This window comes from Crocodylus siamensis, chromosome 2, assembly GCF_052110815.1.
Source record: "Crocodylus siamensis isolate JL-2025a chromosome 2, ASM5211081v1, whole genome shotgun sequence".
Lineage (NCBI taxonomy): Eukaryota > Metazoa > Chordata > Crocodylia > Crocodylidae > Crocodylus > Crocodylus siamensis.
Genome location: NC_143396.1, coordinates 102144835 through 102168196, shown reverse-complemented (window position 1 = coordinate 102168196; position 23362 = coordinate 102144835). Strand labels below are relative to the sequence as shown.

The 23362-nt window shown below is 40.6% G+C and overlaps 1 long non-coding RNA gene across 1 annotated transcript in view; it reads right to left on the bottom strand.

The window, feature by feature from the left end:
- Positions 1 to 23362, bottom strand: part of LOC149870580 (uncharacterized) — a 145831-nt gene that overhangs the window by 35684 nt on the left and 86785 nt on the right. The gene's annotated exons all lie outside the window — the stretch shown is intronic.

Here is a 23362-nt window from a genome sequence, read left to right as displayed (position 1 = left end):
ATCCCAAAGAACAAATGGATATAAATTAACCATGAATAGATTTAGGCTGGGTTTTAGAAGAAGGTTTCCAATCATTGGAGGAGCAAGCTTCTGGTACTTAATAAAATTATGAAAAGGAATATGTGTTACTTACAATAGCAAGGAACTGAATTCAGTGATCCAGGCAGTCACTTCCAATCCTATACACCTATATTTCCAAATGGAGACAAATCCTTGCTCTAAGTCTGAGTACAGCAGAACAGTTCACTAATAGGTTATGATGAAACATATGCATGTAATTTCTCTTGTTACTCCTTCTCTTACTCCATATTACTTGGATTAAAAACATAGATTATAACTTCAAAAACTATACCCAAAGCCAAGGCTTTCATGTCCATTTCACAAGACCTTTGGATGTTTCAAAATTTGATTTCATTTCAATAAACAACCTTTCTAGGCTTCTTGTGAAAATGATGGAGAATGTCTGGCATTTAAAAGCTTGGCTAACTTTATCCCAACGACATAGTTGGTTAAATCACAGATAACACCCTACGAAATCTTTGTGCCTTGCATATTTTTATAATTAAAACTGAATGGTAGGGAAAGAGACAGATTAGTACAGACTAATGTTAACCATTGGCTAGAAATACCACAGTGAAGTCTCTGCTTGCCAGATTCAGAGCAGGTTTGCCATTTCAGGTCATTGAACTGGACAGAGTAGTGGCTAAAACCAACTGGGTTTTCCCAATCCAAAATCTATGCATTAACCATCAGGCTACAATGTGAGACTGTCTTGCTCTTTTCAACTCATACAGTTGAAGATGAGAGATTTACACAAAATCTCTCATTTTGTTGTTGAGGGCTTCAACAAACTAGTGAAATTTCATTCTGTGCCAAACTCCATGAAATTCACTAAGGATATGAAGACACTCTTGGCTAAGACCACAAAGGAATTTCAGTGCTGTACTTAGGATATTAGTCACCAAAGGGATGAGGCATACAGGAGGAACACTGGGAGGGAGGGGGGACATTTTTATTTGTTAATGAAAACATTAACAAAAGGAACAGGGTATAAGAAAGAGGCATACCAAACAAAGCAGGTTTATCAGTCCATGAAATTTCAGGCCCAGCACTGCAAGCCCCAGTGCTACTCAGTTTCTAATTGCCACCCATTGGAATTCATAGCTTCAGGTTAAGTGTTCAGGCTTCCCATACAAAGCAAGAAAAGAGGTAAGTTCCTAATGATAGGATTCAGAGAAGCCGACAAAGTAGAACAAGCATCCACCTAAGCCAACAATTAAAAATGGATGACGGCCTAAGCCTGCCCAGCAAAAGTATGTAAGTGGTATGTCTGAAGGAAGAACCTTTGCCCAAGATTTCCAACCATGAACTTCTGAAGTTAGCAGGCCTTGTTAAATCAACTCTTTTTCACAAACAAATAAAAAGAAACCCACCGCTCCTTTATATAACACACATGTATAGGACTATTCAACTGAGGTGGGAAGGTCTTTGTTCAAATTCACTTTCTTTTTGTCAGAAACACCCAGAAGTATGTGAGCAATTATGCTACCAGACTTTAAACATCTGGCCCAGTTTTCTCCCCCTATTTCTGGTCTGAACTCAAATCTATCCCCACTAAGAATTGTTGTACAGAGAAGCAAACAGCTGAAGCTGCAGCTAATAGGGCTATTTGGAGATAAAAGTAGTCTCAGGTGCAGATGAGTTTGGTGTTCCTGAGACAGAATTATTTTTTGTCTTAGTGTTTCCATGGGAAGTTGAAAGACATATCCTGGAGAATGCAGAGGTAAAATGCTAAAAGGCGTTATGATAATGCCAAAGCATACACTTAAGCTAATACGACTGCTAGAATCGGCAAGGCATTATAAACTGAAATAAATTACATCCCAAAATTAAGGAAGAAACAGCATGGGAACTTCCTGATATATTCTTTAAGCTTTGGGATTGGGGAAGTATCCTAAATATCTAGGAAGGTTTAGTAATTTAAATCCCATATTTGAGAAAAAGCATCCTAAAAGGATACAGCAGATCCATAGATCTTTTTAAAGGAAAATATCCATAAAAAGAGATTATTAAATATAATTTAGAACTGTTCACAATTGCTGCAGGCAGCATTGATCCAGAAAAGTAAACTATTCCTAGAGTAGAGTGTGTTGTGATGAGAGGGCAGGAAGAACCTAGCTGATTTATAAGCATAAGAAAAAAAATCAGGTAAGTTTTGAGTAAACACGCATATTTCAGGGGCTTCCTGCTTATCTGAACTGAGACAAACCAAATCTCTAAATTTTTGAAAGCTTAGATGTGATGCAAGGTTTGGAATAATTTTTTGGTAACTGCGTAAGGTATGCAGCATGAATGCCAACATGAAACCAAGCATGATTTAGTGCACACTGGTGTGCAAGCAATTCAGGAAGCACTGTAGCTTTCCCAAAGACCTTTAATTTTATTTTACATTTTATCATACTATATAACGGAGCCATGAAGGTTATCTGAATCTGCGTGAGAAAACATAAGGTCAGATAAGCTTTATCAGTGCTGTGCCTATGAAAGCTCATTTAAGATACAGTACTTCTATATTCTTCCAAGATTATATTATGATGCTGCACTGAAAGATAACACGTCATACACTATCTAAAAAGTTTGCCATTTATTAAACTCAGAGTTGTCAGTTTCTAAGATTTCTTATCTTACAGGTTGAATCATTTCTATGCAAAATATCTCTGTCAAAGGGAACAATTGGGAATAGCCTGACATTGGAGAGGGCTTGTCAAGAAAAGGATTTTAGAACACTTTACAGATCTTAATGAATCAAGCCTTATTGCATCTTTGTAGAGAAAAATGTTTTCTACTTAGAGCTAGGGTAGAGCAAAAGGCTAAGTCAGTGGTCAGCAATGTTTTGTGGTGGCAGGTCAGAATGACCTACCTTGGGTCTAAGATGTGCCAGCACCAGGACCTAACTACCACAATTGCTGTTTATTACCGCGCCCTACCCATGGCATGGTAGAAGCAAAGTCCCCTCTCCACCAAGTGCTGCCAAAGCACTCCAACACTGTGGGTCAGATTGAGTCTACAGGCCTCAGTTTTTCAACTTCTGAGCTAAGTGACTTACCTAAAGTCAAGGCTGTAGGTCATAGCTATGTTGGTCTAAGGACATAGGCAGACAAGGTTCTCTGAGTAAATCTGATATATTTTATTAGACCAACTCAAGTAGTTGAAAAAATTTACTTAAAATCGCACATATTGTCCCAGTTTCCATGCAGTAAGCAAAGGTGTGAATCTATTAAAATTTCACACTTATGGAACTTGTAGCTTCAGTAGTACAGAGATTTATGGCTCTGTTCGGCGGACTGGATATAATTCCACCATCCTTTAAATAGGACCTGTCTAAGTTAGGGTAGTTTCTTGGGCTGCGTGAAATGGCACCATTCCATTTCATCTTGAGTTTCAAGGGTCAACGGAACAGTGTTCTGTTTTGAATTTCATTTCTATTTGAAACAGATGATCCATTTTGTTCCATTGAAATGGTGAGGTTGTTTTGATGCAATTTCGACATTTCGACAGTTGGACTGACTCCCCATCCCCAGTGCTAGATTGGACCCAGGGCGGGAAGTCAGCCCATCCCTGGTACTAGATAAGATCGGGAGTGGGGAATCAGCCTGATCTAGCACTGGGGATGAGGAGTCAGCTCAGCTGGGCTGACTCCCTGGCCCCTGCTGGATCTTGCACCAGGGATGGGAAGTCAGCTCAGTTGGACTGACTTTTCATCCCCAGCGATATGGTCAAAATGTTTTGACTAGTTTCATTTGGTTTTGAGGCTGTTTTGATGCCCTTTGTTTCTCTTTGATTTTGCTGTTTTGACCTCAAAATGAGCTGAAACAGTATCAAAATGAAGCTCCCTGCGAAATTTTGCACAGCCCTAGTAGTTTCCTTGGGCTGAGCACTGCCCAAGGTCTCCTCAACACTGCATAGTACTCCAATCCCTCCCACCCCCTCAAACACACTCCAACTTGGGATTTTCATGCGGTTCTCAAACCTTTCCACTGTGCTTCTGATGGTGAGTATGTGGTGACAATCAGGGCTTTTAGAGCTATTTTATTCTGCTCTGGCCTGCTATCTTGGCATACAGAAGCTGAAGAGAGGGTGAGAGAGGGTTCTCATTTCTCTCCAAAAAAATTTAATAGTCCTCATCAGGGAGAACATAGAAATTCATCATGTTCAACTTATTCTGGAACATAGGGAAGAAATCGCTTATTATTGTGTGGACCACTCATTTATTTAATTTAATATCTTGTTTCTTGTTTGACTATGGATGCTCCCAGATAATCGGAGAAAAATATAAGAAATATGGTAGCAAACAATCATGATATAATTTGTAATAGCGTTCCAGTCATCATTTGTATGGGTGCTTTGAACAAAAATGGATAAAAGTCAAGACATTTAGTTCAAACAAAACAGTTCTGAGTTCTAACCCTTCAGCCAAACAGAATCATTTCCTTCCCACTAGTCACTTCTTCTCAGACACTTTTTTGAATTCTCAGAGGAGCACATTTGGGAAAAAATGGTCATAGGGAAGTAAATATGTTGCACCTGAAAGGAAAGCCCTGGCAAATCAACCCACATCAGATACTGAGTATTAGCTGATTATTATTTTACAGCTGCACTATCAGAGAGAGAGTTAGTCACGTTAGTCTGAAGTCTGGCAGAAGGCAAGGCAGCTTTGCACCTTTTAGACTATTTAAATCAGAGATGCATTATGAAAGATTATACATCTCTGATTTAGTTTGTTTATAAGGTGCAATCTTCTCTACCTTCTGCACAACTATGTTATACCCACTAATGCCCAAAGGAAATAGATCAATGGTTTGCTATTGTTTTAGTCTTGTTGGCCTGCGGTAGCTACCGTACTCGCTAGGGCTGTATGAGGCTTCGGACACAGCTTCGGATCCAGAGAAGCTTTGGACACTTTGGGGTCCAAAGCAGCACACGTGGGTCGAAGCGCTGGCCTCGTTCAGCTTCCCAAAGCAGTTCAGAGCCGCCTCGGAGATCCGGCCATAGGGTATAATGAGGAAACAATAAAATATCTACAACTTTGTTGGTTTTTGTCTGATTTGGATGAAAATGTCAGGGATGGTAGACTCTGCAGAGAGGATGAAGCCTGCCAAGTCTCAAGAAAATCAGTGAACAGCACCCCAAATTCTTGAAAGCAAAACTCATGTCACGTCTAGGCATTACAATATAGTGGGGTGAAAACTTCAGGGATGGTAGCTCTTACTGAGGCCATAAAATCTGCCAAGTTTCAAGAAGTTTGGTGCAGGGGTTTGGGGGGAACTGCACGTCAAGCTGCAGATAAGCAAAACTGGTGCCATGGGTGCTTGTGGGACTGACTGTGTCTGTCCTGGGGTGGGGACACACTGCTGCAGGCCTGGCTGCTAAGCTGCTGTGTTCCCAGTTACCAATCAATCATGATTCACTCAGAGACCAGGGACTCAGGGACCAGCTCAATACACAGGACTTGGCTACTACATAACAACTTAACAAGCATCAATCAATTAGCACCTACAAAACTAGGCTAAGAAGAGGAAAGACTCAATACAGACAATCAACCACCCCAAGACAGACACAGTCTTGGCATGAGTTTTCCCTGTCAGCAGCTAGGGGTGCATGGCCCCAGACTCCCCCTGTACCGATCTCCGTGACAGCTGGCAGGAGTCCTGGCTGCAGCAGGAGCCACCATCCCTGCAGCCATCACCCCGCTGTGCCTTAACACACGCAGTGTCACCCATGGCATGAGTTTTGCTTGTCCGCAGCTTGAGGTGCAGTTCCCCCCAAACCTCTGGAATGATCTTCCTCAAACTTGGCAGGCTTTGTGGTCTCAGTAAGAGCTACCAGCCCTGCAGTTTTGACCACCCCCCCCCGATGTTGTAACACACAGCCGTGACAGGAGTTTGGCTTTCAAGAATTTGGGGTATAATTCTCCCCAAACCCCTGTGCCAAACTTCTTGAAACTTGGCAAGTTTCATGCTCTCAGCAGAGGCTACAATTCTTGCATGTTTCATCCAAATTGGACAAAAAACAACAAACTTACAGATACTTCATTGATTCCCCATTATACCCTATGGCTGGATCTCCGAGGCGGCTCCGGAGCTTCGGCCAGATTGAAGCGGAAACCCACCTCCAGATCGGATCACGGCCATCTGAAGCAGCTGGATCCAAAGCCGGATCGGATCGCTACTGAATTGCACAGGCCTAGTACTCTTATTTTAGCTAATCTTCAGTTCAAAAAGTGGGAAAGTTAATGGGCCCTGGTTGTTGCCCCACAATTGGGTTTTAGCTTCCACAGTTTGTCACAACAGCTGGTATTGAAAGGATATCGCTGTGACATACTTATCAATCCTGACCCTTTGTGAGGAGTCACAAAAGGCTCTTAGAGATGGAATGCTTGGGTTTCAGACCTGAATTCTTTGATACAAGTACAGATCACAATTGGAATATGTCCTCTCTGGCAAAGACAAATGACCACTGTCCTTTGCTATGCAAATGTTGACAGATACCCACTTTAAGTACTGTTTTAAAAGTGATAAAGGACATAAGCAGTTGACATTCAGTTTAGGAAGCACATCAGGCACAAAAGTGCTGCTAGTCCAAATGAGAGTTCAGTATGTGAATTTATTTCTCCTTCCTCATGCTCCTGAGAAAGCTCATCATTAGGATGGGAAACATGGGGAAGGCTCTTAGCTGGACTAAGAGACTCTCTGGGGTGGTGTCTTCCCTTGGTAATTCACTCTTCTTTTTCTGCAACAAAATTATAGTTTTAAGGTTTTTTTCTGGTAATTGTTTACCCAGGTTACTGGGACTGCATTAAGGGCAGATTGAAAAAACATACTTGTCTGTTTATGGGTCCTCCCCTCCCCACCAACATTAATGAGACTAGACACTTAGCGCTAACTTCCCATTGTTTGGTTTTTTCTCCCAGACTGTCCTAGCTCTTAAGAGCCATGAATCCTACTTTTTAAAAAGTATTTGCATGTTTTAAACATAGGATGAATTCCAGGGGAGCCAGAATTAATAAAGTACCTTCATAGCAGGGATTTTTTTGGCTATTCCCAAAACAGTATTATTTAGCAGTATTGTATTTCTGAAGATATTAGATCAGATTTAGCTTTCCAGAAGTGTCTCTTGTAGACCTAGGTGTCACGTTTTTGTCTATAAAATATGGAAATTGCTTCCCAGGTTCTGGGCTGAAAATAATACCTGGGTGATATATTCACGAGAGTGTCTGCATTTGCGACTCAGCTAATAATCATGTTTATAAGACTGTCCTTATTGCTCCTGTTTTGAGCCCTATTCCTCTATGTCTATTCATCAAAAGAGAAGAACAACACAATGTTTTCAAGTTTTGAAAAATAAACTAGCACCCACTACTATAATTTTTTGAGGAGCAAAGTGAACAAATACAAATGAACAAATACAAATACGATGTTTTTCATTAACTGTTGTAAGATGTCAGCAAGAGTAAGGTGTCAGGATAAAGAAAGAGGAAGAAGAAATCCATAGCAAATAGCCATAAATTAATAAAAATGTGAACACAGAGTTTCATTTCTTTTTAAGGGTAAACACAGTGTATTAAAGAGTATATTTTGCTATAGTGTTGCACTTACTTAGCTGACCCACTTTGTTTTATCGTGCATATTAACCAGTTATATAAACTGGTATTAGTGGCCATGTCCTGATGAGCATGCACATGTGGTGGGGCATGCATTTCCCATGGGACAAGTAGCAATGGCACATTTGTGCTGCTGCTATTTGTCCCCCTGCATACACACTACAGCATGCAGCAAATTGCCCCAGGCAGGGGGTGTGGGTGGGGAGACGGGGGTAGTGGAGGCTGGGACCAGCACATATGCTAGCCTCAGCAGCCTTACCTGGGGTCCTGGGAGGCAGCAGTGGTGGTGCAGGAGTGGTGCCAAGGCATCAGTGGTACTAAGCCAGCTGCTTCGAGTCTGGCCAGCAGCCAGAGTGTGGCTGTGGCTGATCAGGTTCTCTTTCTGGCGGTCCATGCCACACCCCTTTTTTTTTAGTGGTGATCTCCCAGTGTCAGAAAAATGCATCACACTGCAAATTAGCAGTGTGGCATACAGATGCAAGTATGCCACCTGCAGTTTGTGGTGCCTCAGATGGGTTTGAGGTGCCGCAAATTGCTCATGTGTGCTTGTTGCGATGTGCCCAGTGACAGTAAAAGTTGTCCTATAGAACTTTGGTATATCCAAGTGCTTGAAATTTCTAGGAGTACTATCGTCATAACAATTGTTTCTGCAGATAAAACATTTTGAGGCCCCACATTTGAGGTTCAAATTACTGTCCTCAGGACCTGTCTGTCATCTGATACCCCAGGTAACCTGCTACCAGCTGACCATGTGCATTCCTTCACACATTTCCTTCCCTTCCCCCACCCATCTCTACTCATTCATTGTCTTCCAAACTTCCACCCATTTGCATTTTCATAGATTTGCATGTTGTAATTCAGCTTCTTTTCTACCTTGGAGAACATATAACACCAGTAGAGTCTCCCTGTGCTTGATGATGGGTGGTTGTTCCCAAAAGCTTGCAAAGAACTTTTCCCCAACTATTTAGCTGGTCTAATAAAAGTTATCACATTTACCCAAAGAACCTTGCCTGCCTCCATCCTTAGACCAACACAACTACAACCAACAACCTTGTCGGCAGAACTGACTTTTGAAAGTTATTTCAAATAACACTGTTGTACTAGGTGGGGGCAAATTCTGTTTCATGTTATGTGCCCAAATGGCAGTTTTCCAAACACATAAGTAGTATTCTTGGCACCTATTCACAGCTTGCAATTTGGTTACCTGTGTAGTGCATTATACAGTTATACACATACTTAGTATAAATTCCAGGGAGGAAAATAAGAGACTCTACTTACGTTTTAGCTCCAATAGCTGAGTGGTTGAGACACTTGTCCAGGAAGCAGGAAATGCAAGTTCTATACCCAGAAAAGCTTGAAAGTGTATCACTGACTTCCCAGACCACATTCCAGGCATTACCCAGGTCCTTCTCCAGCCCTTTTTTCCTAAACTGAACCACTGCACCTTGCATTTAGGCAATGGATGGGTATTTTCCACTCTATTGGGAGTAACAGTCCAAGCTAGAATCCAGAGTCCACTTCTTTGCAGAATAGCTTCCATGTCACTGCGCCATATATTCTTGAGCTTGTTTTTTTTTTTCCTCCTGGAACTAAATATCTCCCATTTTAACTGCATAGGAGGCAAGCTTCAACAGGAAGGCTGAAGAAGGGAACTGGATAGTGCCTAATGTGTAGCATACTGTTTGGAGCAGAACCCAAAGATATGTAAATTCAAATCCCTTATATGTGACAAGAGTCTAAACATAACATAACGACTGTCATTCTCCCCTTTTTCCTCCCCTACCACCCACATGCTTAATCCATACTTAATCTCACATACGTGTCCCTAGCCTACTGCACATCTCAGTAGCCATGTGGGCCCTTTCTAGCTCACACTGAACAGAATCAGAAATCGTACACAAGTGCCAGAAATGCTACTTATCTGGAAACAGTCATTTGGGCACATACAGTGAAATACAATTTAACCTGTTCTCTATAAAGCAATAAGCAAAAAATCAATAAACACCATTCTGAAGGTGGCAACTGTGTACTGTCGGCTGTCATAGGAAACACGACTGAGCCTCAACAGCAATGATTATAGCACCCAGAATCCTGAATCCAATTAAAACTTTTAAAAAGCCTAATCCACATGCATTTGCAAAATCCAATACAACTACTTACTTGAATCTTTTTAGAAAAGGATAATTTTGCCCTTTTGCAGACCTTGAACATGAGAGACGCCATTTCCGATTGCTCAGCAGTCATGTTTTTAACCTATAATTATCTTCCTATCTAGAGTCCTGCTCTCTTTACCTCAAAATTCCATACATCAACAATATGTAATTTTCTACAGTTTAGACCCAACACTAATAGCCATACTGGTTACCTTAACCTGATTTAATCATTTTGGTTAAACTTATTCATATCTCTACATAGATATTTTAACAATAGCTTAAACTGATTACATTGATTCATCTTGTACCTGTAAATGTACAGATTCAAGTAAAAACAAACAAACAAAAAGTTAGTTTAAACTGGCAAAAGAGTGTTGCCACATAACTGTTAGGCTCGGGACAGAAGTAACACATAAACTGGTTTAAGTGATGAGAAACTGGTTTAAACCTGTAACAGAACAGAAGCTCAGCGCACATAAACCAATTTCAAAATGGCTGAAACTGGTTTAAGATAAATCTGGTTGAATGTATTATCAGACTTAACTGATTTGGGTTAAACTGGTTCATGAAACTTCTGTCCCAGATCCCTTCCTGGTTCAAGTTAAATGAGAGTCCTCCAACATCCCAGCATGCTCTCTAGCCCTGGGCTGGGCTGGGCTGTCTGCTCCCTCTGCTTCCTCACTGGAGCAGTAAGGGCTGGCTGATAGGGGGAAAGGGGAAAATCCTAGCTGGGGATGCAGCCCATTCGAGGTGGGGGGGGGGCAGGATTGCCCTCCCAGCAAACCCTGGCTAGGGTCTGAGCCCAGAGAAGGGGGTTAAACTCAGATTTACTGCTGGCTGCAACTGTGAACTAGGAATCCGAGATGCACCTGGAAGCAGGAAGAGGAAGTGATGAGCAAACCTGAACAGTCCTGCTACTGTGATTGTGAACTGCAAATCCCAGAGACCTTGGGGAAGAGGAAGTAAACACAACCAGAGAGCTGTGTTCTTGCACCACCACCCCAGCTTCTGGTCTGAATGTGGCTGCATTTGTGTGCAGGCGCGTGGCTGCATTCCCTGAATCAAAGGTAAATGTCTATTCACTTCTGGTTCAATTTAATCTGTGCAGTTTAGACTAACCTGTAAAGACTGAATTAATTCAGCCTTGGGCTTTTTGACTGTCTGTACTTATACTAATATGCTTAATACATACTAATGTACTTAAAACAGTAAGGCTGAAATCATGCCTTAGGTAAATAGTCACACCAGTATGTGTCAACGAGCCTAAATTTGTATTGTGTGCAGGGTGATACTGTATGCTGGATAGCTGCTTAATGATCCTGGAGATGGACATGACAGGAAAGGAGGGTTGATATTGCTTTATAGATTTTACAGTTCTTTAATATCCATATCTATAAGGTATGTTTTTCTGTTTTGTTTTTTTTTTCTATTTAGTTTTGAGAAGATATTTTGAGTGTTCTACCGCATTCAAATCTTCATTCTCTTGCACATCAGTTGTCTCTAAGACCTCAGTTATGGAGCATTCATCAGCAAGACATTCATCAATGAGGCTTTTTTCCACAGTTTCTCTAAATTTCATTTTTTAGATCACTTGCAAAATGAAATGGGTGAGTATTTATTAGTCTTGGGCCCATGCCTCCATGCTCTGTCCTGGACTCTTTTCAATTATTTAGAAAGAGTGGAAGTGGGAAATAAATTCTGTGGCTATTAATGACAGCTTGCTTGTTAAGATGCCAGGAAAGCAAAAATAGATTTCTTTGGATCTAAACAGCTTGTCACTTTTATATGCTATGACACAAGTTTGTGAATTACATCTAGACAGTTTTGTGTTTCAATTTGGTCACATTCATCTCCCTGACCACTAGTTTAATCACTGAACTCTGTCATCACATTTTTCATCATACAGAAACACGCTTTCCTACTTTTGTCCAAAGCCTGGCCCATTGGCTGATCTGTTGACCTTCAGCAGTAACAGAAACAAAAAAGTCTTAGAAACAGCAGCAGGACCAGCCGGGGAGGAGAACATCTCATCAGACTGGACAGTGTAATCTGCTCCGTAATCACCATGTGTATATCCACTTTACCCTAGGTAATGTAAACTATCACTTTTGCCCTAAATTGGTTAACAGATCACTATTTGTGCTGATCACCTTGAGGGCCAAAAATTTATTATTCCAGAGATTTGGTATCAGTTGGATGCGTTTTGGTTTTTGTTTTATATTTTATTTTTACATATGATTATATTTATTCAGTACCATGCAGCATACTGTACTTTACAAAAATCTTCCTTTTTCAGTGCATTTTATAGATTGCTTCACCTTTTCTTACTAGCACTGTTATCTGATATGTATCAAAGAACTAGAGCTCATTAAATAATGGGGGAAAGGTCATTTTTAATTAAAAATCAAACTTCACTTGACTGTGTTTATAACCTTTTCACATTTACTTTCACAAATATGTGAAAAGGCTCTACTGTAGTAAAAGCCAACTAAAGTATTTTTTAAAAATCTCAGATATTTATTGAAACTGATATTTTATTAATTTGTACAATAAGAATCACAGTTTCTACAGTTTGGGTTCGTTTTTTAAGCCACATGGTCCTTTGTTTTTTTGTAACAACATGCATTCCTCCTTTTACAAGTTAATGTATGCCATGTTGATAAATTAGATTACAAGAATTTTGAAATCCTATTATTAGGATTATTCCTGAACTGTTCCAAATTATATATTTATATCTTTGGTCAAATGATTAGCAGGCTAGGAAGAGATCAACTGAAGATATGAATAAATAATTTTGTATAAAATGTATACTCAAGCACTTCATATTAGATTTGTGGGATTTGTGGATGAAAAATGTTAAAGGATTGGTTATGACTATTTTATGAACTATCAGTAGGTATGAATGTTTTAATATGCTACTATGTGCTTTTCCCCCCTATTTTATCAAAATTTTAATTTTTTGATGAAAATTTCATGAAGATTTGAACTTCTGAACATTGTAACCAGCAGTAACACTGTACTTCCCCTTACAGGAAATTTAAGAGAAGAACCAAAGGACTCTAACTGGTCCTGCTATAAAAGCCTATGCAAGAGAGAGGGTCTGAAAGAACCACCTTCTCACAAAAAGGTGCAGAAATGGACAGCTTCCAAATAAGAGGGAGAGACTTGGGAAGTAGATCAGGGCATTCCGACTTGAACCTTAGCAAATGTTACACTTAAGATGTGATTAACTAGTTAATCATATCTTAAGTAGTAAGTTGGCCACATGTTCAAGCAAGTAAGGGTGGTATAAAACAGAGAATGTGGCTGATTCCACTCGCACTTTAAATTGAATGTGTGGCCACTCCCAGCTTCATGAATGCACCTGTGGCTGGGAATACTAGTCAGTTGACTGGCACTCTGTGTCATGGTAGCACCAGGCCCCAGACTTGCTACTTGCTGGTGCACCCTTTTGCATGGGTGGCATGGCAGGAGGTGTGATTATTGGGATTGGATCAGAATCTATTGTGCCTTTAATGAACATCTGCCAAGAGCCCTAAAAAAAAAAAACAGTAGTCCCTAAGACCACAAGAAAACAATTTAGAATAAGTGAATTCAGGTTATGACATGGTTGATGTGTGCTCATACCTCTAGTCTCAACTCTTGGAGTGACCTAATTACATTACTGTCTCAGCTTGTCAAGTCAGTGAAATAGGCTGCCCAGGGAAGTTGCAGAATCTCCTTCAGTGGGGATTTTTAAGAGGAGTTTGGGTAAGCATTTAAAAAGGATGACGGAAGGATAGGTTTCCTGCATTCATGAAGAACCAGATGATCCTTGATGTCTCTTTCAACCCAAGTTTGTGAAAGCTGTATAACCAAAGCAGTGAAATGTAGAAAGCCTTAAACAATGGCTGTGACAGATGTAACATGCCCTAATGCCAGTCAGCAAGGTACTAATTACAAAATGCCTCCAGATTCTCAGGGATGGCAACTCCAACACTACACTATCAACAAACTCTGGTGGAAATGCTGGGTCTGATGAAGGAAAAGAAGTACTGCTTCTCAATTCATGAAGTTTGGTTTTTACCCTGAAGATTGGAGGAAGCTACTTATCCTGGAAAACAGCAGGTGATATTCACTGGGTAGATTATGTATGTTGATTTGGCACAATATTTACCAAAAGATTATGATAAATGCCATAGGTTTCACTCCATACCCAAAATATGAAATTGTCTTCTAGCTGAAATAGAGCAAGCAGGCTGTAGTTTTAATACTTAACCCTGGACTAAGCCCAATTGATGGTGTTTGACTAAAACAGTAATATTTTTCAGTATGTATATGCTGTATACTATATAATAACTTTTAAATGATTTTTTAAAAAATTGTACTGTACCTTTACCAACATGCAGTGACCAGTTACATAGTTATTAAGAAAACAAACCTATTCAACCACACACTACAGATGTTTCCACTGTATTCAGCCTCCAGTGTTGCCCAGTTTCTTCTCCACAAAAACACCAACTTCAGGATTAGTTTTTACTTAGCCCTGGCTACACTGGTGGTGGTTGGAAGGATATCTTAATTTCTGCTCTTTACCTGCATTCCAAAGAGTTGAGGGTTCCTTGTTTTTCACTTTGACACACGTCTCTGGCACAACCCCTGCCCCTTCCAGGCACTATTCAATGGAGCTACCTAGCTGTCCCAGCCATGCTTCATAAAAGGTATATCAGCAGGTGTGCTGTCTTTGGACATCTGGGATCTCCATCTTTATGGTTATTATTATTATTATTGTTATTATTATTATTCAGGTGATTCCGGTTTCCTAGTTTGGGCAGAAATTAGGAACAAATCTTCTGAAATAAAGGGAAAAAAATAATTGTGATATTTCTAATCTGAAAGAACACAACCACTGTGATTCAAGCAGAAAGGCCTATTTAATGAAGTTTCAAGACTAACTGTAAATTCAGAGCCTCTTTGATAATCTGAGATCTAGGGTGTATGTCAAAACTTAATTTCCAGACATTTTAACATGGGCCCATGAGTAAAATTATACATTTTTTTCCTACATAAAGTGGGACTAATAACTCCAGTTTATTTTCAGGAAAAAAGAACATTTAAACCCAGTTACATGGTAGAAAATATTAAAATAGAATCCTAAAATCTAGATGGATTACACCACTGAACTTCTGTCCTCAAAACACAGCTACACACCAACTAAAAAGTTCTAAGAGGAATTAGCTGGAAAATTTATAATAAAGTACAGATAGCATGCCAAGATAAAACACTGGGTTTTATTCACATTGATAGAACACACATTGTATTTATTGTTTTCTTATTCCTCCACCCTAGCATCCCATCTCCTTTCCTTTGAGATAATCAGGCTCTGGGGGAAATAGACTTGTGAATAGATCTAACGTTTATTAGCTCTGATTGTCCTTGATCTGCATAATACTTCTTTAGCTTAAATTGGATCTTAGGAAGTGTTCTGTCCCCCAACCTAGTCACTGATTGCAAACCAATCTTTCACTCAGTCACAGCAAAGAGCAAATGCACACCAACATCAAGAGCTTGAAGGAGCTGGCTGCTGACTCACTCCAGTGGTGCCACAACCTCAGCCAAGTCACAGTCCATTTTGAGGTAAAGCTCCTGCCCTCAAAACAGATGAAAAATCTGAGGAAGCAAAAAGATAGAAAAACCCAGCCTACAACCTACCTTCCCCTGCAGAAAAAGCAGCAGATTCTGTGGATAGATCTGTGGCTCATAAGTCACTTCAAGACGCATCAATGAGCCATGGTAGAGATCATCCTCAAATCAAGGAATTGACAGCAATGATGAAAGCAAACAGCTGGTCCTCCAGTTCTTTGATGGTACAAGAGCAAATGGGAGAATGCAAGGAAAAATCTTACTGTTCCTGAAGTACTGTCATCAGACAGGCTTCACTGCTTCACCTCCTGAAGGCAAAGTAATGTAGCCATACACCCAACAATACATGGAGAATAATGAGCTTTGGGGGTTGGTGTCATAGCATATTGGTTAATCAGTCTACCTCAAGCACCATATATATTTAAGCAGCATTGCCTCTCATTCAGGAGACAGCCTCTCTAACGCAGCATTGAGTTTGAGGATGCTGCTACTGGGAGTAATACATTTTAGGACGTGTGTAAGTCAGAAGTTGCATCCATCAGTATGTAGAGGGCCAGTGAATGGGTCATAAACTGCACCCTAAGCCTATGCTTGTAAAGAAGTCGCTGGGGGAAGGTGGCTAAGACTGCTTCCAACTATCTCATAGTTATTCCATACATATTTTTGGAGTGATCTTAATGATGGATATTGTAAAGGACCTGTCTGTTTTAGGGAACTTTGCAAAGTGACCAAGAGTCAAGTTCCCTAAACTTGACCAGGGTTGGACTGCATTGCTTAGGTCACAAAAAGTGATACCTCCATTTGTTCAGAAAACTTGCAGAAATATAACAGAGGAAGAAGAAGCTGGATTTGCAAGTCAAGGACTGTGAGCTACCATCACCACAACAGTATTTGATGTCCCTGATTCCCAACACTGATTACCAACATTGATCCTTTCAAAAGTGAAAATTAAAGGCCACGACCATTACAAGGCCTTAACCATCACAAGCTGTGCCAACTTTATCAGCCAAATGCAAAGTTCAAAGGTACAGTATATTAATCTAGAGGTGGCATCATTTGGTCCCACTTGGCTCCGTTTGGAAATTCCTTCCGTTAACCTTCAAAAACAGCTTCCATGTTGGACCAAATTCACTTTTTGGATGAAAGAAATACTTTTTGGATCAAAAACACTCTCAAAATAATATTTTGATGAGTATAGCTAGATTCTAACAGAAAGAGAGAGAAAGAGATTGGATTTACTATAGTGTGAAAGCAAGCAGCAAACTTGTATCTAATGAGTGAAAAGGAGGAAACTTTCTTTTAGCTCACAGAAACTCATAGCTCTAAGTTAAATTTCCTGTTGAAGCAGCAGAAAAGGAAAATGGTCCTTCCTTTTACTGATAAAGAAACTGGGACTTAAAAATTAAAAGTAAACTATTTCCTGAACACTTTGATAAATGCCTTGAGCCAGAAGAGCTTTGCAACTGCTGTGTTTTTGCCTTTGCCTGCAACTTGGAAAACTACAAATTGATAAGAAAAGGGAACTGCAAGCACTATGGAGAGAGAGGCCCATTATCTGGAGCAATTATAGAGAAGACCACTAACCTCCAGGGGGGAAAAGGAGGAGGAATTGTAGTTTAGGAGGGTTGAATTTTCTTTAAAACCTTTTTGTTTTATGACTACTCAGAGAAGACACAATTCAGACGTATAGAATTTTGCTTTGAGTTAATCCCAGTCTCTAATCAAGTCATCTAACTTGCACCTTCTAAGAAGTGGAAGTAACTAATTTTATTTCAAACTATCTGGCTGAGGAAGTATAGACGAAGTTGACCCACCAGAATGGCAAAAATATTACAGAATGCTGTAAAGATTGTAATAAGATCATCCTGATGTGGACCATGCCATGTTTATGTCTGCCAAATTAACTGTTTAGCAATGTTTAATGTGAGAATAAGGGGAAATTAAGGAGAAAAGGCTTGAAGACAAAAAGATACAACAATTCCTTAGCTAAAGTGTGTGAAAGAGTGCATAGAAAAGGAGCGTAAGGAATTAGAAGAGAAGTATGTATTCATATCAGCCAGAGAATATCTCAAGTGAAGGTTAAAGAGAACTCCAGGAACATCTGGAGTACAGATTCCCATAATGGGGGGGGGGGGGGTTGTTGTTTTTTTAAGAGGAAGTGACTGATTCTTCAAGAAAGAATTTCTCTCAATAGTTGTTGCCCACTTGGTTGTGGATAGCACCTCTTTGATATTCAAGCAGGACCTTGATTTCAAATTAAGCCCCTGTGGTGATTGAGCTCCCTGCTTCAAGTGAAATTAACCGTTTAACTGGTGAAGAGTCCTATAGAAAGTTTTAGTTCAAAATAAAAATTTGAACATTATCAGAAGAGATACTGCAGAACAAAATAATAAAAAAAAATGTAACGGACATACCCTTGAGTTGTAACAACTTTGGAGCCTATTTGTGATAATGCCACTCACAGAATAATAAACTGTAATGTTGGGGAAAGATTGTCCATAGTCTATTAGCTAATGCCTGCTAAATCAATTGTTAAATAGAATCCTTCGAACATGAGGAAACCCCAACTCTGAGGTCTTAGTAAGCCTACATGATGTGATTAGCCACACCTGGACTTTTAGTAACAATTAGAGGATAAGATTGACTAAGTCGGTACTCAAGGAAACACTTTAAAAAGTACACCTGAGTTAATGTACAGTAGCTCTGATGAATATCTTTTTTATGCCACTACTGTGCAGTAGCCTAATAGTGCTGCTCAGTAGCAGTCATAGTTGTTGCCATGCAACGCAACAGCTCAACAGCATTGAGCTACTAACTGTGCAGTCAGTCTCACGTAAACATGACCAGTATAAATTGTATTTCTAGTTAAATTGGCAACAGTGCCCCTAGAATACATGTCCATTTTGATATAATATTTCCTTTATAAAATTCAGCATATTTCTGCACAAAGCTATGCCTGCTGAAGATGCCAGAGGGAACTTGATAGAGATAATATGCTGTTGGGAGAACTACTCTTGGAAAGAGAATAACCAGTAACTAATAAATCTGTTGTCTCAGATGAGCCATGCTGCAGCCAGTGTTTCATTGCTTGAGGGACAATGATGCTGGAAAGATGTATGATAGCAGGAAGCAGAAATAAACCCAGATTTTTGCTTTCAAGTTAACAGAGGATGGGCCATCCAGAGATTAAATTTGCAGCAATCCTAAAAGATGTCAGAATCTTTCTACAAGTGTGTAAGCACTCAAGCAATTTATCAATCAGCAAGTATTCAGAAACCATTCATGTACTCCTCAGTTTATGGCAAGAAGAAATGTCATAGTTTTGAGGCTAGGAAGAAGAAAAGGCAGTGCAAGTGATTAACAAAAGACTATTTTGGGCTACCTACCTAGCATATCCAAAGAAAAGAAAACCCTTCTAGATCAAAGTGAATAATTAACCAGCACTGGGCATATTTACACATGCAATTAATTTGAGGCAATAAACTCCAGTACTTATTGCACTGGAATTTATTGCTCTGAAGCACACCATTTGAATGTGCACCTGGGATCACAGCATGTTGAGCTGGGTAGGAGCAGTCCCAGCTATCAGTGGACCTGGGGGGTTAGCCTTCCAGCCTGGGGCTGCTCCAACCTGGATCAGCATGACAGAGAGGGGCTGGCTGGAGCATAAAGGTGCTCTACTATGGGGCTAGCCAGTAAGCAGCCCCATACTGAAGTACCCTCCTGCTTCAGCCAGCGGGGTCAACATCTACACATGTAGTGCTTTTGAGTCAAAAACACATCAGCTGAATAGTACTTGTATTTACAAGTACTACTACCCTGCTGTGGAGTTTATTAGTTTACTCCAGCCTAATAGCCCTGCATGTGTAGACACAAGATGTTTGCTGCAGAGCTAATTATTTCACAGATATTAGGGTTGGAAGGGACCTCAGAAAATCATTGAGTCCAGCCCCAGTCAGTTAGTCTACTTTGCTCTGCAATAAACATCTCATATAGATGTGACTACTGTGTTGGTTCTGTGGTACATTATTTGATAACCATGTGATAACTCACCTTAGTTAAAATTTGGAGAGAGGAGGTAATCACTCTGTGAAAAGAGTCTATTTACCACTGCTTGAGTCACTATTTTCTGAAATACAGTGGTGGTGAGAAGACTGTGGTAGAGACTTACCATTAGTCCACAAACTTTCTAACACGGGCATTGGCACTGCACCAGAAATGGAAAATTACTGGCTGCCCAGGGAGTAGCTGAGGACTATGTGTTCATGCGAAGAGGGGCAGGGGAAAAAGAAGAGAGAAGTAACACCATCCAATCCCTGAAATACCAGATAGTCATTTTGATTATAATTAGAAGATATGTGAGTGATTTCATATGACCCATGTGGCTGGGTCCTTTTTATGCTATAATAGTAAACTGTAGCAAAACCTCCAATTTTTCTTTTTTTTATTTAAAAATGAATTCCCTCCCCTTCTCCAACCATTCTGACTTTCTCTGTGCCCTCTCTGTCCCTTATGTGATTTCAAGTAGTACTAGGGAAGCTAAGTTCTTGTATACTATTATTGTAATAAGACCCCTTTTTATATATTGTAAATAGTGTTCTGTTTGTATTAATTTTTACTGTTTTATATCATATTACATTGTATTCCTATCATTTGTGCATGGATTTTAATTTTTTTCCTATTAATATTGTATGGTTTAGGCCTGTGTCTGTAAAGTGATGTCAAGTATCCATTTCCATCTTGTTCCCATCTTGTCCCCATGCCCTGTTGTGTAAGTATGCTGCAATTCTGTAACTTCTCCCATGTAAATTGGTTTTCCTTGAATGCCTGAAACAAAAGAGTGAATGGATAAGTGAAACCCAATGATAGCAGGACTCCCTACTAAATCACCCCACCATCGAAATCAATACCTGGACCAACAACCCAGCCATTGGAACCACCCAAGCATTCAAGAAACAAAAGATGAGGCAACCAACCATTGTGCCAAGGCTGCACATGCTCAGTATGAACATCTGGAGCCCTCTGGAACAGGGAAGACCTTGCCTGGAAAGGCCCTCCCCATAGGAGATCAGAGGTAGTCTGCCCCATAAAAGGGGGTAGTGAAGATTGACGCCTGGGGATGCCATCTTCACCTGAACGAGACCTGCTCCACTTCACGCTGCCTATCAACCCAGAGGCCCTGCTGGTGACTCCCTTCTGAACAACACCTACTGGAGAAAGACCCCAACCGGCCATCAAGGATAAACTCACAGCCTGGATAGGTAGCTATCACCCCCATCCTCTCTTCAACCAAGGATTTGGACTCTGTTTCTCTTCCCTCCCTGGACTCCAACCCTTCCACTGAGTCTCTTTCTCCTGCAACCATTGTGTGAGTGTGTGTGGGAACCAAGCTGTACAGTACAGTCTTCATTTAATAACACTGTTATTTGGATCCCTGAGTTGTGTTTTGCTTTACTACGGTTCGGCCTTGCTTATCTCTCTGCTCCTCACCCCTCTAACTTCTGTCTCATTTCTCCCTCTCCTGCTTCTGGCTCACTGCCACATCTAACACCTGCCCCATGCTCCTGTGGCTTCAGCCATCCTGAGCTCCTCTCTGCCTGCAAATCCCTGTTTCTTTGCTATTGACCCATCTCCACTGCCTTTTACCCTGATCTCTGCCAGTGCGGTTGCCTTTTCCCCTGATCTCTGCCATTAGCTCTTTAGTTACCAAGTACCCCAAGCATAGGTACCACAGGCACCTGACACGCACACACGCGTTTGCCTGAGTCAGTGTTTAGCCTCTGTGTATATGTGTATGCATGTGTATATTGTGTATGATTTCATGTCATTATCATTAGAGCGTGTATGTCCTTGAATTGATGATAAGTATGCATGTGCCTAGGCTGGTAATTTAGGATGAGTTGGTAGTGTGTGTGTGTGTGTGTGTGTGTGTGTGTGTGTGTGTGTGTGTGTGTGTGTGTGTGTGTGTGTGTGCGCGCGCGCGCGCGCGCCTGGTGGGGGTGTATGCACCTAGAATGTGTGTGCTCACCTAATTGATTTGTGTGTGTATGTGCAAGTGTATACCACGCCCTCCTGTCTAACAGCACAATAATGAGATCCTGAGCGTTGGCCTGACCCCACAGGGCAACAAGATGGGTAGCAGTAGTAGAGTGAATCATTCACCTGCGATACATGCTGGGCGTGTCCAGATGAGTGTGGCTGTGCAGTATGTGGCACTGCAAATGCATCTGCAGTGCCACATACCTCAGTCAGGTGTTCTCCATGCTGCAACATCATGCTTCCCACATGTGTGTTGCTCCATTTTTTTTCTGTGCGCTTTTTTGACCCTTGGATATTCAGGGGGCAAAAAAAATCCACAGAAAAAAATTAAAACAGGAGCAGCACATACATAGCCAGCACGCACTGCTGAAAAGCAGAGGTGGATAGCTTGGAGCCATGTTGTGGCTGCCAGCCAGGCCCCACCCGACAGAATCACTGCTGCTGCAACCCTGGGAGGCCCCCAGGAACCCAACTAAGGCTGCTGGAGTCATCACAGTGCTGGTCCCAGAACCCCCTACTGCCCCTGGGGTAACTTGATGCATGCCAATGTGTTCATGGCACAGGCATTCCCTAGGTGCACCACTGCTACTTGTCCCCAGGGAACCAAATGTCCACGCTCATCTAGATGTGGCTACTGGGTCCAAACACAGAAATGGCTAATGTCCTGATTTTTCTTACAGATTGTAAATTATCATCTTAATGATCTTACCTTTTAAAAAGGAGCACCATTTTACAAGGTAAATATTTTACTTTTAAAGGTAATTACAAATCAGGTGGTTGCTGAATATACTTCACTTATAATGAAGAGTGAGATGTTTGGTAGACAAGGCATGCTTGAGAGTATGTGACATGCCCAGCTAAATGTAATCTAAAACTTCCCATTGCTCTAATGGTTCTTAGAACACACCTAAGCAGTTTCACAGGGGTGACAGTCTTTTAAGTCATGACAGGGATGCAGCTGACCTTTCCCTCATCTCTCTTGAAGTGTATGGAAAGAGTACCTTCACCAAGTCCATAGCACCGACCAGTATTTATCAGAATTAAGACAATGTTTGGAGACTATGTTTAGGCTTAGTGGGAAAATGTAAACAGCTGTCTTATCATATGTGTACTATAGTTAATGCATAAGTAAACAAGGAACAAAGGATCAAATAAGGAAATTTATGTTTGATGATTTGAACTGTTCCAGAAATAGCCAGATAAACTAATTATTTGTCTGCAACTCAATAAAAGAATGAGGAAGAGGGTCAGAGGAAGTGTGGGAAAACGATTTATGGTGCTAGAGTCACATCCCAATAAGGGAATAACCCTAGCAACTTGTTTCCTCTCTCTAGAATCTTACATTAAGGGTTAAAATGATAATACAGAGGAAGTCATTTGCAGTTAGGCAAATTGGAAAGATTGCTACAGGCTACAAGACAGGCTATCAGGGAATTGTCATGGTTTTTCATCTCTAGGTTAACAGGAGAGAGCAAATTGCTCCCATAAATAAAGCAATTGTTTATCATCACATTGTCATTCAATTGGGTGGGTCAATATTGACAGAGATTAAGATTAAGGGGTAGATTCTGCATTAAGTGATTTGTGATAGTTAAAAAACACATATTTTGTCCCCAGTATAGTGGTATATCATGTCCTGTAGAAAATATCCTCAGGGATAGTTCACCTAATCAAGTATATGTAGCTGATAATTTTTAGAAAATCGTTCCTGTCTAAGTAGATCTGAATTCTGGTTGAAGTCACACTTTTTAGTATGGGGAAACATATTCCTTGATTGCAAGACAAAGGTGCCTTGTGGTATCTATACCCCACAGAAGTAAAAAAAAAAAAATCCCAAGGATTTGAGGACAACCCAGGTCAAAAGTGCCTGGTGACTGATTTTCACCAC